This window comes from Lagopus muta, chromosome 6, assembly GCF_023343835.1.
Source record: "Lagopus muta isolate bLagMut1 chromosome 6, bLagMut1 primary, whole genome shotgun sequence".
Taxonomy (NCBI): Eukaryota; Metazoa; Chordata; class Aves; order Galliformes; family Phasianidae; genus Lagopus; species Lagopus muta.
In genome coordinates, this window is record NC_064438.1 from 29,667,307 (window position 1) to 29,682,735 (window position 15,429).

General features: G+C 37.9%; 1 long non-coding RNA gene across 2 annotated transcripts in view; it reads left to right on the forward strand.

Moving 5' to 3' along the window:
* The window catches only part of LOC125694393 (uncharacterized), a 196,557-nt gene extending 182,311 nt beyond the window's left edge, over positions 1 to 14,246 (forward strand). For both annotated transcript variants that reach the window (XR_007377537.1, XR_007377536.1), the window contains 2 exons: positions 4,982 to 5,009; positions 5,964 to 14,246. This is a non-coding gene — a long non-coding RNA (uncharacterized LOC125694393). The remainder of the gene's footprint in view (positions 1 to 4,981; positions 5,010 to 5,963) is intronic.
* Positions 14,247 to 15,429: the final 1,183 nt, after the last annotated feature.

Below are 15,429 nucleotides of genomic sequence, written 5' to 3' on the forward strand. Positions count from 1 at the left end.
ACCTGATAGGACATGAGAAGACAATTTTCTTTGCAGTTATAAATAATAGGTGCCAATAATAATTTTGGTCAAATACTTATTCATGACTTAAGTCTTGGATATTACAGTAGTTTTAAAACATGGTAACCACAGGTCTACCGATACCACCTTCTGTAAACCTACTCAGATTGAACATAAATCTAGTAAGAAAGTCCACTGGAATCGTATTATCCCTCCATACAGAGGAGATGTAAAATAGTGCTTGAATTCCCCTATCTGAAAAGCCAGTTGGCTCTCTCAGCGGGAGAGCAAGTAGAAGCCAACTTGCTGGCACATCTCATGATTAAGGAATGTGGGATCAAGTCAAAGAAGACTATCGTCACTACTATTACAAACCATCATTTTACAGTGCAAATTGTAGACCGATCAACTGGTGTAATGCTGCACCTGTTCTGCCATTGGGAAAGAACTGAGGATAAGTGTAGGCAGAGGGGGTATCGTTGGCTGTGACGTGACAGCTTGGGATCTGGAGGAGTCTGGAAAAAGAGGCAGTGGAGTAGGAGAGAAGATCTGGCCTATTTGGAGAACTGCTAGGCAGAATCACCTGGTCAAGGGCCATAAAGGGGAAAAGGTGCCCAAAAGAGCTGGCTGATTTTTAGAGAAAACTGTTTAAGAGCTCATGAACAAACTATCCTGTTGCGCATTAAGATGGGGAATTTCAGCAGAACGCCTGCTTGGCTAAACAAGGGGGCATATAAACATAGCCTAATGCTACTGGAAGGGGAGTTGGGAAAATGTCCAGCTCTTCTCAATAGGAGTAGTCAGTGTAAGAAGAGGAAGTTGGCAGGAATTGCAACTTGAGAGGCTCAGACTGACTAGAAGGAGAAGGCTTTAATAAAGGAGGTAGTACAGTATGGAAACAGAAACCCAAAGGAGAGGTGGGCATCTCCAACCCTGCAGATTTTCAAGATTCAGCTAGACAAGGGGATGACCATCCTGAATGAGATCTGCCCTGATAGTGGGGCTGGCACAATCATCATTTCTATAATGTTAGGAATATCCTTGGATGAAATAAGAACTTATTTCCTCACCTGTGTCAACTGAGCATTCCATCTAGCTGATGGAGGACTGGAGGACTGAGCTGTGGCACGAAGAGGAAGTGGGAACATCCTTCTTCCTCCTTGGGTCAGCATGAGCCTCAGCATTGTGTGCAAGACGTAGATAATAGCTACCTATCAACTTACTGCCAAAGTGAAGGCTGTGCTGATCATACAAAGAAGCAGACCATCAGGCACCATGAGGAAGTTTATTGGTAGATTCTTTTTTGTGGACTAGTTGCATAGTGATTTTGGCTTTGTTTTTTGTCAGAATCCTTGTAAATGCCTAAGTGTTTTGGTGTATCTGAGCCAAAGCTCCTGCAATGGACGTGGAATGACTGCAGTTCTGTGACTCACTCATTAGAGTAAGAAGTCTAAAGCCTCTGAGAAATAAAACGACAAAACAATGTCACAATAAAACCAACAGCAACAACTATGTATACACGACTTACTGAAACCTGTAATGGACTTACATAGAAGTCTATCATTAAAGATGTTCTGTATGTTGCCTTTTGAAATCTCCACTGTAATTAGAGTTCCTCTCACCTGACAGTTGAAAGTTTTCTTCCATTCCAGTCTCTGATTTCTCACAGCACATTCCTTCGTTATTTGCAGTACCTGCTAATTAAGTGCTATCTGCAAACTTGGAAATCTTTGCGTTCCACGTTGCTGTCTACATTGTATTTGTGTAAATACTTCAAATCTGGACCTCTAACACTAACTCCTGTCATCCTCTACTACTGACATTTTAGTTTGAATACTTTCCATTTATGACTACAGTAGATTTCCTACTAATCTAGCCAAATTTATGCTTAAGCATGCCAGTTTTCTTCCTGTCTTATGACTAGAGGAGAGCTCAGTAGCAAGAATCATTCAGATTTCATGCATTTTTAAAAATTAATCAGAATGAGTTTTTGAAGAAAGCTCTGTGCTCCCCTATCATTATTAAAGGTGGATTGCTTCCACTGCTTCCATAAGGCTTAAAAATGAATTTGTCTCACCTGAAATGCATTACCTTTTATAATTTTTCTCATCTAATTCACTGTTCTAAAATCTTTCGTATGCTTTTTCAGGCTTAAATCATATTTCTTTTTATGTTTTGGTATGCATAACTGTATATGCCTCTGACAGTGTATGCACACATACACAAGCTCATGGACAGGATTCAATAATATTATTTGGAGGAAATCAAAGATTTTTTTTTCTTTGGACGTTGCCTGTTCTTTAAATGTATATCTTGAAAATTTCAAGTTATAAAAATAATCCTACTTCCTCTAAAACACTGCAGTGCAGGTGTGCTTGTGTATGTGCCAACTCGTCCATCAGTCTTCCTTTTAAACCACTTCAGGAATCCACACACATGCTTAATGGTCTGCAGTTCCCCAGAATAGGTGCAGTTTCGTAGATGGCCTTGTTTCATAGTAAATATTTTTGTCTTGGTTATGCTTCTTCCAGAATGGTTGCCTCAATACATGCTTTTCTTAGCTACATTTCAACAGTGTGTTTCTGTGTTTCCATAACTTATGATTTACATTAAGAACCAAAGTTAAGTTTCTTATTTGAAGCAAATATGCAGAGATCTACTGCTAATTATTTGGAAGTACAATGGGGTTTGTCTCAAACACAACAAAACAATCTCAAACAAAAATGAAGAAAATTATTTTTATGAAGGATTGCCAAATACAGCACTTCACAGGCTATCCTGGGGAGAGCATGAAACTTACCATTGAAACAGTGCCTGAGGTGTTACTATATGTGCATGCTTTATGTATTGACAGAAATAGTCTGGCATGTAAAAGACAAAGGGTAACTAGATATTTTTTACAAGTGTTTTGAAAGAAGCATTGTAGACAAAGTTCAATTTAACAAATGCAGTCACTGTTAAGCATGAAACCTTCCAGTAAGCAAAAATGACAAATTAAAAAATAATTTTTCATAGAACATATTTTAACAAACCAAAACCAGTTCCTGGGAATGCCTTAATAATTCATGAAGAATATACTACATGGAGAAAACATATTTAATTGTTTTTTTCCATAATGTAATAACTTAGATATAATTCAAAAGTGAGTGTCTTGTAGGATTCTTGTTCATTTACTTGACCCACGTTGCCAATCTCATGAAGAAAAAACTTGTTCTCTTTTTTTGTGTGTGATGGTTTGCTTGTCAAGCGTGGCCATTTCATCACAAGCTCCAGGCTAAGTCAAAGGTTGAGACCCTTCTTTAAATAAAAAGTTATTAAGCTCTGGAGTATAGGGATATAGTATGGATAAGGGATCTTCACTGTGCACTTCACAATATTTGAATCAATTAGAAGCTGTATAATGTATACTTAGTGCATGAATATCCTTTTCCATCTGCACTTTGTAAGAGTAGTACGGTACAGCAGGACTTTGTACTTCAGTTGTTTCCATTGGCTATATCAGATATAGTTATCTGATCATGACATGCGGGTTCTGCTTTCATGAGAATGATGTTCCAAGTATTTCTGACACTTTTTAAAGAAAAAAAAACTGCAAAAAAAGAAAAAAAGGTCAGTTATTAGTTTATCTGACCCCACAGCAGTGTGACTGCTGGAGGGTATTGCATGTAGAAACTGTTTCCATGCCCTTAGAAGCCTGGGCTGTGGAAACAGCATAATGGTCCCTTCAGTGGCAGCACATACCTGCAGACTGACTCTGAAGTCTCACCTTGAATATTTAATAATGACTTCATCTAGATAAGGCTTCTGGCTGTTGTCCAAGTGTCTTCTCAGGGTACTATAAAGGAAGCATGGGTCTTGTGCGATTTAACCATTTCAGTTGGTATGAGGAGTGTGTCTTTTGCTGCCCAAATATCAGCTGCAGAAATATCCTACAAAAAGGGGTGTGAGGAATAGTGCACCTTACTCACACGATATTGTTTGTGAGTCTGTTCATCCGGTTTATACAGCTGCGTGCAGCAGCTTTGGTAGGCAGAATTCCCATGGCTGTTATCTATCAGTAAGCCATACCTGTTGCAATTACATGAGAACCCACTGTCATATGGAAGGACATCTGTTCCTTCAGGCTCTGCCCAAGGTTGCTTCTCATGCAGCTCTCCTGTGATTAATTTAATAATCTATTACATACCATGCTTCTTGAACATACCATTGTGCTCTATTTTTTTTCTATCAAGGAGCCATTCAAAGTAAACAATGACCTCATCAATACTGTCTGAAACTTACAGTAAATGGAAATATTCCAAAACCATAACAGAAACCGTATTTCAACAGATGTAAGCTGCAACATGAGGAATGAGAATTAATTTGGATGAGAATGCCATCCCCAGCAAACTGTACAGATACTTGACTCTGATTTGCCCAGCTGCATGTCTTTGCTAAGTACAGTATGCTTCTTTCATGTGGGCCTCAAGATGAAAAAGAAATAAGAAACTCTCAATTTATATTTTCAACTGTAACATTCCTGGCTTGGTGAGGGAGAGACAAAAGTAATTTAATCCACACAAGATAAGAAAAAACAAAGCAAAACAAGAAGGCTTGCAGAAGAGAGTAGCAAGAGTACTGTCATGACTAGAATTTCTAAAGCTGCACAGGAGTTTAAACAAAACCTTTTTAAATAAAGATTTCATTAACCTATTCGTCCATGACCTCTAAAATGCTAACCTTTCAAAAAGCATACAAGGATTGCTAGAGCAGGAACAGAGCTGCTATTCAGGCATTCTAGATTGTTCACAGCTAAAAAGCCAAATAAAATACAAGATCCTATCAGAGCATCTGAGTATGACAGACAGCATTAAGTTGCAGGTGCTTAATTTCCAAACAACTCAGAGAAACACTTCTTTTTGCTTTGCTGATGTACCTAGATTGTCTTAATCTCTGAAGCTCTCAGCAGATGGTCCAGTCTACAAACATTTTTCTTTTCCAGATAGAGAAGAACAGCACTTTCTTACCTGGTAAGCCTTTAATGGTTTTGATTGCTACTGAATTTGTTTGTTTGTTTACCAATAGTTACAATCTCATGTAACAAATTCTAAGGCTAGCCGAAATTTCTCTTGCAGTATTAATCTTCATATACATGTTCACTTAAATGATCACATTATTGTAATTTCTAGTAGATTTCATTATAAGAAATTTCTTGTAAGAATTTTCATCTCTGGTACAATTACCTGTCAGGTGACTTTCTATTGCAGCGCTTTCGGTTGTAGTAGTGCTTGCAACCACTAGGAAAAAGAAATCTGAATACAAAAGTTATATGAAATTCACTATACAAAGTGCTGCATTCACAGTGAAGTCCTTATTTCCAGCATTTTGCTGAACACCCTGGATTTGCTCATCTTTGAAATCTTGAAATTGAGTTTAAAATCCAGAAGCTATAATTAAGCTATAAGCAATTAAGATGGAGAAAATAAACGTATAAAGGCACAGTCTAATTTACAGTCAAAAATGCATTCATGGCATCGACATTTTTTATTGTATTCATATTCCATCTGCATATTTTATATCTATGAACTGCAGCCATTCTAGTGAAGCATCAAGTATGCAACAGGTTTATGGTGTTTCTGGTCATTTATAGTATTGAAAGACTACTATTTTGTTGAGTTTGGTTTGGTTTTCAGTAGTTATTGAAAGCAGAAGAAACCTCATTTGGTCACGTGTACCTTATTGCCAACTTTACACAAGGGAAGTTTTTATTTATAAACAGCAACATTTATGGATGCAAGCAAACTTCCAAGAATCTGAACATCTGATAAGCATAGCAAAGCCATTGTGCATTCGCTTGCTTGATGAAGGACTATGATTTACAGTTATATATATATATATACATATATATATATACACACACACCTGCTTTCCATGGTCTGCTCACAGATTTTTACATTACATTTACAAGGCATAATCTTTTGCAGACCGTGTAGGCTCGAAGATAATGCAAAGTGGTCCCAGTCACCCCTTTACTTTAGAAGATGATAAGAAACAGGAGTTGAAATGGACAGAGAAGGCTGGCTATACAAGAAAGCAAAGTTGGATGGAGTGATAAACAATTGGATCTGCACAGTTGGCAGCCATCCTGGCAAAGAAGCCTGAAAGTGTCTGTGTATAAATAAGTGTATGCATGATTCAGTGAATGTGCAGTTATTTTAAATCTGCATAAGTTCCCCTAAATGTCTTCAAATGATTTTTGGTTTCTGGAGGTTGGGGAGGATTGCATTACTTAATACAGGCCTCAGAGCATGGAGCCAAAAAGCCATTTTTGGTACAAATCCAAAATGGTTTCAATATGTGGTACTTCAAATCTCTATTCCATGTTTTTTTAATATGTTTTTTTCTCCCCACCACCCATATATCACAGGATAAGTGCTCTTCTCCTGTATATTAGGGGACTTGGAGGGAGATATTTGCCAAGCTGGAATTCATCTTGACAAGTTTCAGTAAATAAACATTTCTTACTTTTCCATTTTAGAGTTTGCTTTGATTCATCCTCTGGGGTGGCTTTTTCTTCCCACTCAACATTGCTAAGAAATTATATAGAATTTTTCCTTTTATCCACTTCTCTCATCATTACTTTCTTTCAGCAGAATGACTCACTGCTGTTCTGGATTCCCCATGCATGTCATCACAACTCTGGGAACAAACTTGCTCTAACGTTAGCCTGACATCATCTTTATTACGCTTTTACTCTCACTGACATTAAACATGATGAGCCAAAGGAGACTAACTGTGTCTTGTCATTTTAGCAACACTCAGGCATTATATTTAGCATACTTTCTACCATGTTTCTCCTTTGACACCATTCCTCTGCTGGGAAGACAGTACCGTAAGCCAGCTCTGTAGGTGTAGGCTTTTTTAGCTGGCTTCTGTTAGGATTTATATCTATCACATTTTAGCTCAGATGATCTCAGAGCACCGATGCACTTCTATTATCCTGAGTGAAAGAAAATGTATAAGTAATGTGGTTCAAGGGAAACATCACTGGTCTAGTGAGCAGGACTGTTTTACTTCTGTTGTCCCTGAGCTCCCTCATCCCTGCGGTTTGGAGACCTATGAGATCTCCATGAGTAGGAGCCAGCAGTTATTCCAGTGGGACAAGAAGCCTTGCTTATCTTTTGACTTCTCTAGGGGGGTCGCAGAGCTACAAAATGCCTTTCACAAAAGGCCTTTCCCAGTGGTCCTAACAGTATTTTACAGTAAATGTCTGTAGTGTACTGTGTTACTAATCCTGCGGCAACTCTTGAGGTTACAGATCACTTCAAGCAGCTAACAGGAGAAGTTAATGAAAAACAGCAAGGTAAGCACATAAAGTGCTAGAAACTCATAGTGAAACTAAAGGATGTTTGGCTATGAATGGTGTAGAAGAGCAAAAGGCATTGTACTGCAGTAAAACTTAAAGTTTGGGTGAATTGCAGAGTGGGATTTCCTTTCTTTCCACCAGAGCTCAAGCTCACACCATCATCATCTCCTCCACCTCCAGACAGACTCCAGTGCTTTATAAGGTGTTTTGATATGGCATGGAAGAGGAGCTGAATTATTATTAGCCGTGTTCTCACCCTATCATGTAATAAATGTTTGCTTATGACCTGAGTGTCTAAACAAGCAAAACTTGGGCTTTGGTGCAGCTTCAGGAGTGCAACTCTATCAAATTTAGGTCCTTACTTGAAAGCCACTGTTTTCTTTGGCCATATTTTGACATGACTATGGCAAACAGTTCTGGTTATTCTGTTCTCAGCCCTTTTTTTCAAGTGGGGTTCGAGTTTTTTCTTTTGTTAGGCCTTATTGCTGACAGGAGACAAGTGTGTCCTAGGCCACCAAATATGTATATGGGTGTGAGGAATCCTGAATTCTGGTCACGGCCAAGCAAGTTCTGATCAAGCATGTATAAGCAATTACAACACTATTTTTACTAATCTGTCTCAGTGTTTTGCAACTGCCTGACCATATCCCATACAGAGAAATCATCATGACCTTGTGTGTATTGGCCAACTCATCAAGCGTTGATTTGATAACTTACCAAGGTAAGCATCAAAACAGTTCAGGTGAGTACATCTCTCTTCACTCTGCATTGAGGATGAGTGTGCCTTTGGTGCAGTGTCTCCTAGCACTTCCTGGTTTGTGACTGGCTGTTTTGCTCCTAACATGCATCTCACCTGCACTTGTACACCACAGAGACTTTACATTAGTTTGAATAACTGCTATGTACAAAAAGCAAAAGAAGCTTGTTGCGTGTTGGGATTTTTTTTTTTTTTTTTTTTTTTCCCCATTAAAATATGTGACTTTTCAATGAGGAAAATAAACAGAAGGTCTCAAACTAAAAATAAAAATGGTATTCCTATAAAAAGACAAAAGATTTCAAGAAAAATAAACACTTCTTACTCCCACATTTATTTCATCAAAAATTTGATCTTCTATTTTTAAAGATTTCATCTCACTATTTTTCACGTTTTAACCAAAAACAAAAAGGAAAGAATTCCATTAAGCAGTTTGTGAAGAATTTTGCTGGGTATCCTAAAGATCCAAGTGCTTCATTGTTCTCTCTTGACAACGTATCAGCAGCAATGAAACAAAAGGTTAAACAGACCTGCATAGTGCTGAAGCCTAAACTTGTATTTGGAAGGAGGACAAACGTGCCTTTGTAACCATCACTCTTAAAAATCAGTGGAGATAAAATAACATTGGAAATTTGTAAAGATATGAAAATCAGTTTCACAGATGTTTTTACTTAATAGGGCTGCTCTGAAAGTAATGCCTCCTACTTTATTAGGTTGGCTCACAGTGACAGAGGCAGGTCTTGGTGATATGGCAAAAGATGAACCTTCCCTGCCCATATTCCATTGCATTTTGTTGCCCTATGCAGGCTCTACTGGTGCTGGCTATGCTGAAAGATTACATTTTGTAGCTCTTTGTATCTGTTCTAGTTTCCATGGAAATAAATAGGAGACATTGCTTTCAGAGTGGCACACTGAAACAGCTCTGCATTGCTACAAGTAGAGGAGGAACTTGTGCTCTGTGTTGCAGAAAGCACTTGCTAACACCAGGATTCAACTGTTCCTCCTGCGGAGTGCTGTGGTTTCTGGTGCTGCTTCTTGTTGGAATGTTGTGTCAGGGTTGAAAGTATTATAAACAATTTTATCTTAATTTAAGGTATGGAAAAGGATTCTAAAACAAAAGGAAATTTGGGAGGTATTTTGTATTCTTTGAAGTTGAGATGGAGAGGGATCAAGCAACCTCCTTCCTTCCATCCTCTCCTCTATCATTTCTAATACTCAAATCACAGCACTGTTACTGTCATGCAGGAGCATACTAGACACAGGAAAATAATCTCCTCTACGTCAAAGCCACAAAGCTCTCATTACAAATAAAACAAACTAGAAAAGTTCTGAGAAAAATTCTTCTGGTAAGAATTTTCCAGTACAGACAAATGGGGACATTTTGCTGCAGCACTGGGATTTTCCTGGTTCTCCTGGCTGTCAGGCAGTCTGGGAGTTGCTTGCTGGCAGGGGTTCCAGCAGTTCAGTGGTGCAGCTCTGGAGCAGGTCAGGCAGGAAGAGCCTCCTAGGGCAGTACCCTTCCCATCCTGGCTCCAGAGATCTCAGCACTCACAGGAGTGATGGTTTGGGGAAGCCTAGGAGATGACCTGCTCCCACATTGAAACTTTACTGCCTTTCATAGATAATTATGAAATGCTTGGCTTTTGTTCCAAACTGGAACAGACCCAGATTTCGAAACATCAAAATCCTATGTGAAAGTCAGTCAGCTCTCTGCAAAGCTGAAACTATGACCACATCCTTCCCATATGCAGCACCTGCATGAGATTTTGGTGCTGAAAATGTGGCAATCCTGATGAGGTTGTATTCAGCACTCTGGGAGATCAATGTTTTGAATACAGTGATACTATTAGAAGTACAGGCCTGCTTGAACTGAATAGCTGCCGAATTCCCTGATGCTACAGAAATTAAAAAGGAAGGTATTAAATATTTGGTGGCATTCAGTGTTATAACTTGGAATTTTCTGTCATTTAAGGTTTAAGATGTGCTTTGTGACAAAGATTAATATGCATTGATTTCTCATTGCCTTCAGAAAATAATGATCATGTGTGAAATACATAGACAGAAGGGGATTTTTGACATCTTCAATATGTGAACTTCTAACAAGAGATTCTTATCTCTCCTTATAAGAAGTGACTTGTTGTAAGTATCATGTCAGCAAGGTAATAAGCTATTAGTACTACATTCTTTTAATATATTTTCATGTCAGACTTTCATTTATCATCCTCCAGTGGGCAATGTGAAATGAATTGCTACTGCATAATTTAATTGACATGAATTCATATTTCTCAATGCTCAGGTCAACTTACACCATTTGTACTGCTATTCCCATGGAACTGAACAAAGCTACACCTTTTATACTTTCTTTACAAGGAGAGTGGTTAGGCCCTGGAACGGGCTGCCCAGGGAGGTTGTGGATGCCCCGTCCTTGGACGTGTTTAAGGCCAGGTTGGACGGGGTCCTGGGCAACCTGATCTGTGAGTCTGTGATTCTGTGATTCTTTTATACACCCTTTAGCTTGCTCCTGCAGATGGCTGCTATTATACAAAAAGATCCCAATGAAGATTTCATCCAGTCTGCTTGTTGAATTCTAGGCAGAGGAAGTGAGCAGAAATACTGTGATACTCTTCATTATGATAGTGAACACTTCATAAGATGGTATGTGCGAGTACCTCTAAGCAGAAGCAGTCTGCAATTAAGCAGTATTGCAGTTCTAAGAAAGAAACCACGTCTTTTATCTGTTTATTTACTGCTTGTGGGAAGCTGAGACAGAAAATGGTGTAGACAGAGCAGTGACAGCTTTGGTTGGTGGCCACTGTGGAGGAGACTGTGCTGAAGTTGGTTACAATCCCTGAGGAATTGATTGCACTCTAATTCATGCAACTGCAAAGTCTTTAAAATGATACACAAAGTCTTGCAGGACGTCAAGGAACATACCTTTACAGAATAATGGTGGTTTGGGGTATTTTAATCATTCGATCAAATGCTAAAGAAAAGCCTTACAATTCAATTCAGTTTGGTAGAACAGATCAATGATTCTATAGGAAGAAACTCAACAAGAACTAAACAGTTGTAAATAATAGTTTCAAATGTTGTCATTTGAGCTTCAGTTTGCATGTAAGTGCTTTTGTACCTGATTTTACCTGGTCTGATGGAAGAGTGCAACACCTTAGATTTTTCTGTTTTGTTATCAGGACTGTTACTTAATACAGTATCTTTGTACTTCTCTGAAGCCTAACATGCAGCACCAAATGTTAGTCTATCTTCACATGTGAAAGGACTTACGAGATTCCTACCAAGGGAATATGAGAAATCAAGCAAATTTATTTTGCTTATTCAACAAAGCTACCATAGATACCACTTTTTGTAGCATCTGCTGCTACAAAAAAGTTGGAGATGTGCTTTGCTATATGTTACTGATTTTCTGTACGTATCTAAACAATAGCAACAGCTTTACTCCACTCTGCTGCACCTCAGCTGGGGGTATTCAGAAACATTCTTATTCCCAGAATCATTTCCTACCATGGTGGCATCAGTAACGTCTGTTCAGAGCCTGCAGTTGCTTCCTTCCTATCTTAAATAAAATATGTAGGATACAGCTGAAAATAGGCATTGTTGGAAGACTGCAGGCAAATATACTCTCCTTTATTGTGTTGCCTCTCTTCAAGAAGATTTTGCAGTGCAGATACAATTCTCTTTCTGAACATAACTTTTGGCTGGAATACCATGTTCTTTTACCAGGTTTCAAAGCAGCAAACCAGGATGTAAGTATGGAAGTTGCTTTCAGATACCTGAGAAGTAAAGTACTCTCTGGTCAATCAGTGACTCTTCTTATTGAGCCTAAAGAGCATGCAAGACAGTAACACTTCTGAAACGTATGGAAAGCATGCATCCCAGATGGGAAGGAAGCTGGAATACTTAGTTGTACTCTGTAGGAATATGAAGTTAGAGTTTATTATGGAAAGATCAGAATCCTGATAGATTAGAATCTGCATTGTGATATGCTATTTGAAACCCACTCTCACAAACCCCATTGGAAAAACTCAATCTTTTTGGAAGTATACTGAACACATGTAAAATTTGTTTTTCTAGGGTGATAAACAGCAGCATTGTTACAAAGTTATTTTCATGTTTCCTTGTTACATGACTAAGTTTTAATGACTTTTCTTTTATTCTTTGAATGAGGCTTTCATATTTCTCAAGCTATTTGAGAGCCTCCCACTCCTCCAGTCCTCAGAGCTTTGCAGCCGGCCTTACTCAGAGGACATTCCAGTCTTGTCACTGCACAGCTGCACTTGGCAGCAAGCCCCCCAGGCAAGGCCTTTGCCAAAGCGGCACTCAGACCCCCCAAACACCCTCCTGAAAGAATGGCCAATAATATGACATTTGTATAACTGCTAAATATCTTTTTGCCTTAGAATGAGTTTGTTTACTTCACTTATAAAATGTGTTATATCTGTGACGTAACTGGGTTTACGCTCAAAGCGTACTGTGCAAAGTAACACATTGTCTTATATTTCACAGGCTGATGGGTAGCATAAGCTTAAAACACTGAGCTGCTGATAAGTGACATCCACTACATTCTTTTTGTTGTATGCCTGCTGTTTGGTCAGGGAGTTGCCTCCTTGGAACTCTTTACTTTCTAAGTTTTTAAGTGCTTGTCTTAAAGATGAGCCATGAAAAGAAACAGAAGGATAAAAAGTAACATACTTGAAAGATATTTTTTTCCTTTTCCTTACATACTGAAATTAACCTTGGTCATTTCATGTGATTTCATTTGATTCCAGATAGAGGAAAGCAGAAAGCTATGTATTTCTTTAGGCCTATTCTAAACTTCAAAATTCTCCATTTTATGTGGATACTAGGAAGAATTTGATGCAGTTTGTATGAAATCATAATGAATAAATAAATACGTAAGTAAATAAGAAGTTATGCTTGACTAAGCTATGTTAGGCACATCTCCTCTTCCTAATTTTTCTCATCCTCTAGGTTGGTAGTATTTTGAACCATAGTGCTAGGAATTCTCCCTCCACAAAGGAAAAATGCAAGTTAGAAGTAGTGGCGATTAAACGTTATGAAAATACTTAAGGACATTTCAACAGTGAGATTTCAAAATGTATGTCAGATTTTGCCTTTTTTTTTTTTTAATACAAGTTAACTTTATATTTTAAAATAATCATTTTGTTTTAAACTAAATGCAGTGCTGGCTAAACTTGTCCAAAAAAACTCAGAAATCCTTCCTGCACATAGTAAGAACAGCACATGGCAATAGCAGGGTAAACTTGGCTCCTACCAGTATTGTGTTGAGGGGGCATATCTAGGTCCAACTGAGCAAAGTCTCTCCAAGTACTTTCTATGAGGATTTGCTTAAATTCCACATAAAACTTTGCTGAGAGTAAATCTGTCTATGCCCATTTGCACCTCATTTTGGCTGTTTATCTCTCCTGTATGGATTTTCTCCTTATTACATATTGTGGAATAGAAATAAATTTCTTCAAGGCAAAACTCAAATTAATTTTTTCAGAAATAGAGCAATTTTTATTGTTTCCTTTATTGTTTTATATTGTGAGTGTTTATTTTAAAAAATCTAAGTGGGAATTCCAAACACTTGAACTACAAGCAATTGTGGTATGTTTTTTCAGTCACTTTTTCAGTAGTGCTCTTCTTCAGTTCTAAGCTTGAACCCAAGTGAAAGAACTTACAGTTGTAGGCATAGTGGAAATACTAAGTTGCAGCTTCAAAGAGTGAATGAGCAGGTGGTGGGAAGGCAGGGCTAACCCAGGGCAGCTCAGCTGCAGGCGATGCACCTGACTAACTGGAAGGGCTGGAGCCAGGATTCTCCTCATTAAAGACCTCATTTAAGGGTTGGAGATCCCTGTATGCCTGAGATCTTCTGAAGGTAAGTAGATTCTTTTGTTTCTCTGTCTATAGCTGTTGTATTTGAGCAAGTTCTTGCTTGCTATTGCCTAGGACTTTGCTATTCTGCTGTTATTGCTGTGCTTTCCATTGTGTTATGGTAGATTTTTTTTTATTGCTGTAGGCAAGTAGATGAAAAAAAATGTGCTAATACCTGGGAAAACAATCAGGCTTCTCAAGAAGTAAGCAGGCATTTTGCATCTGTTGCTTTAACCTAAAAAACTGATTATTTATTTATTTTCCTCTCTATATATATGTTGTCTTCTTGTTTGGAAATATTAAGTGCAATTTACCCAAATTGTGAGGATGATTCTATCAATATTGACTGTAAATTATGGGATGTGTTTCTAAATCTGATAAGTTCCTGAAGTATAAGTATACTATTTTATATGTCTTAAAGTTTTTCTTGGGTTTGGATCTCAAAACATATAATCTAATAATACTCTGCACAACTGCTTTCATCTTCCTGAGACAGTGTTTCAATTTGCCATAGTATTAAGATCAAAAAATATGGCATGAAGAAAGCTGTTAATCTTATATCCTTTGCTAAAGTTGCAAGCGCTGTCAGTTTACTCCCTACGTATCTCCAAAATGCTAGCTCAAAAGACAATCCAACTGGAAAAATATATGATATGAAAAAAATAAAAAGACAAACAATTACAAGACAGATTTCTTCAAAACAAAGTTTAGTTCACTTAGAACAGGATGACTCAACCTTTCCTGCTAGGAAGTTAGCTGTCCCTTCACTGGGGAATAAGAGAACATAGAATGTACTTTTGTACTAACTCCTGTAATGTAGAATTTTTCTTTCCTTATGCAATTGATTTTGTTTGTCAGGCACAGCTTCTTAACCTGTGGTGAAACATTCAAGCATTACCTATTCATTGACTCATCTAGAAGGGAATCCATGGGCCTACTAGGGAAGTGACGTATTACAGCTGTGCTGATGTCCTTGTTGTTTTTACTTGGAGTCCGAAGTACAGCACGTGTTTACAAGGGTTCATCTTGTGATGATTTTTTATTATTTATTTATGTCAACAAATTCATTGAATGGAATGACACTCTAAATCTCAGCAGGCTGGAGAGTTATGTGAAGTGTTGTAACATCTTTCTCATGGAAACTAACAGAGGACTAATAGTATAACTTTCTATATATTCCAAATGAACAAAATCTTAAGACTCCTTTATACTCTTTCATGAATGTGCAATTGGTTTCTTTTATATGTTAAAAATCCATAAAATTCCATACATAAGAATTTACAAATGTCAGAGGAAAAAAAAAAAAAAGAAAACTTTTTACCGTGGTTCAGCTAGGCTGAGTCTGTAGGGACTTCTGAAGGAAACCTCAGTGATTGGCAGAACTGTTTGTTACTACTTTGTTATCAGTGATAGCTGAAGTTACAAAACAACTACTCAA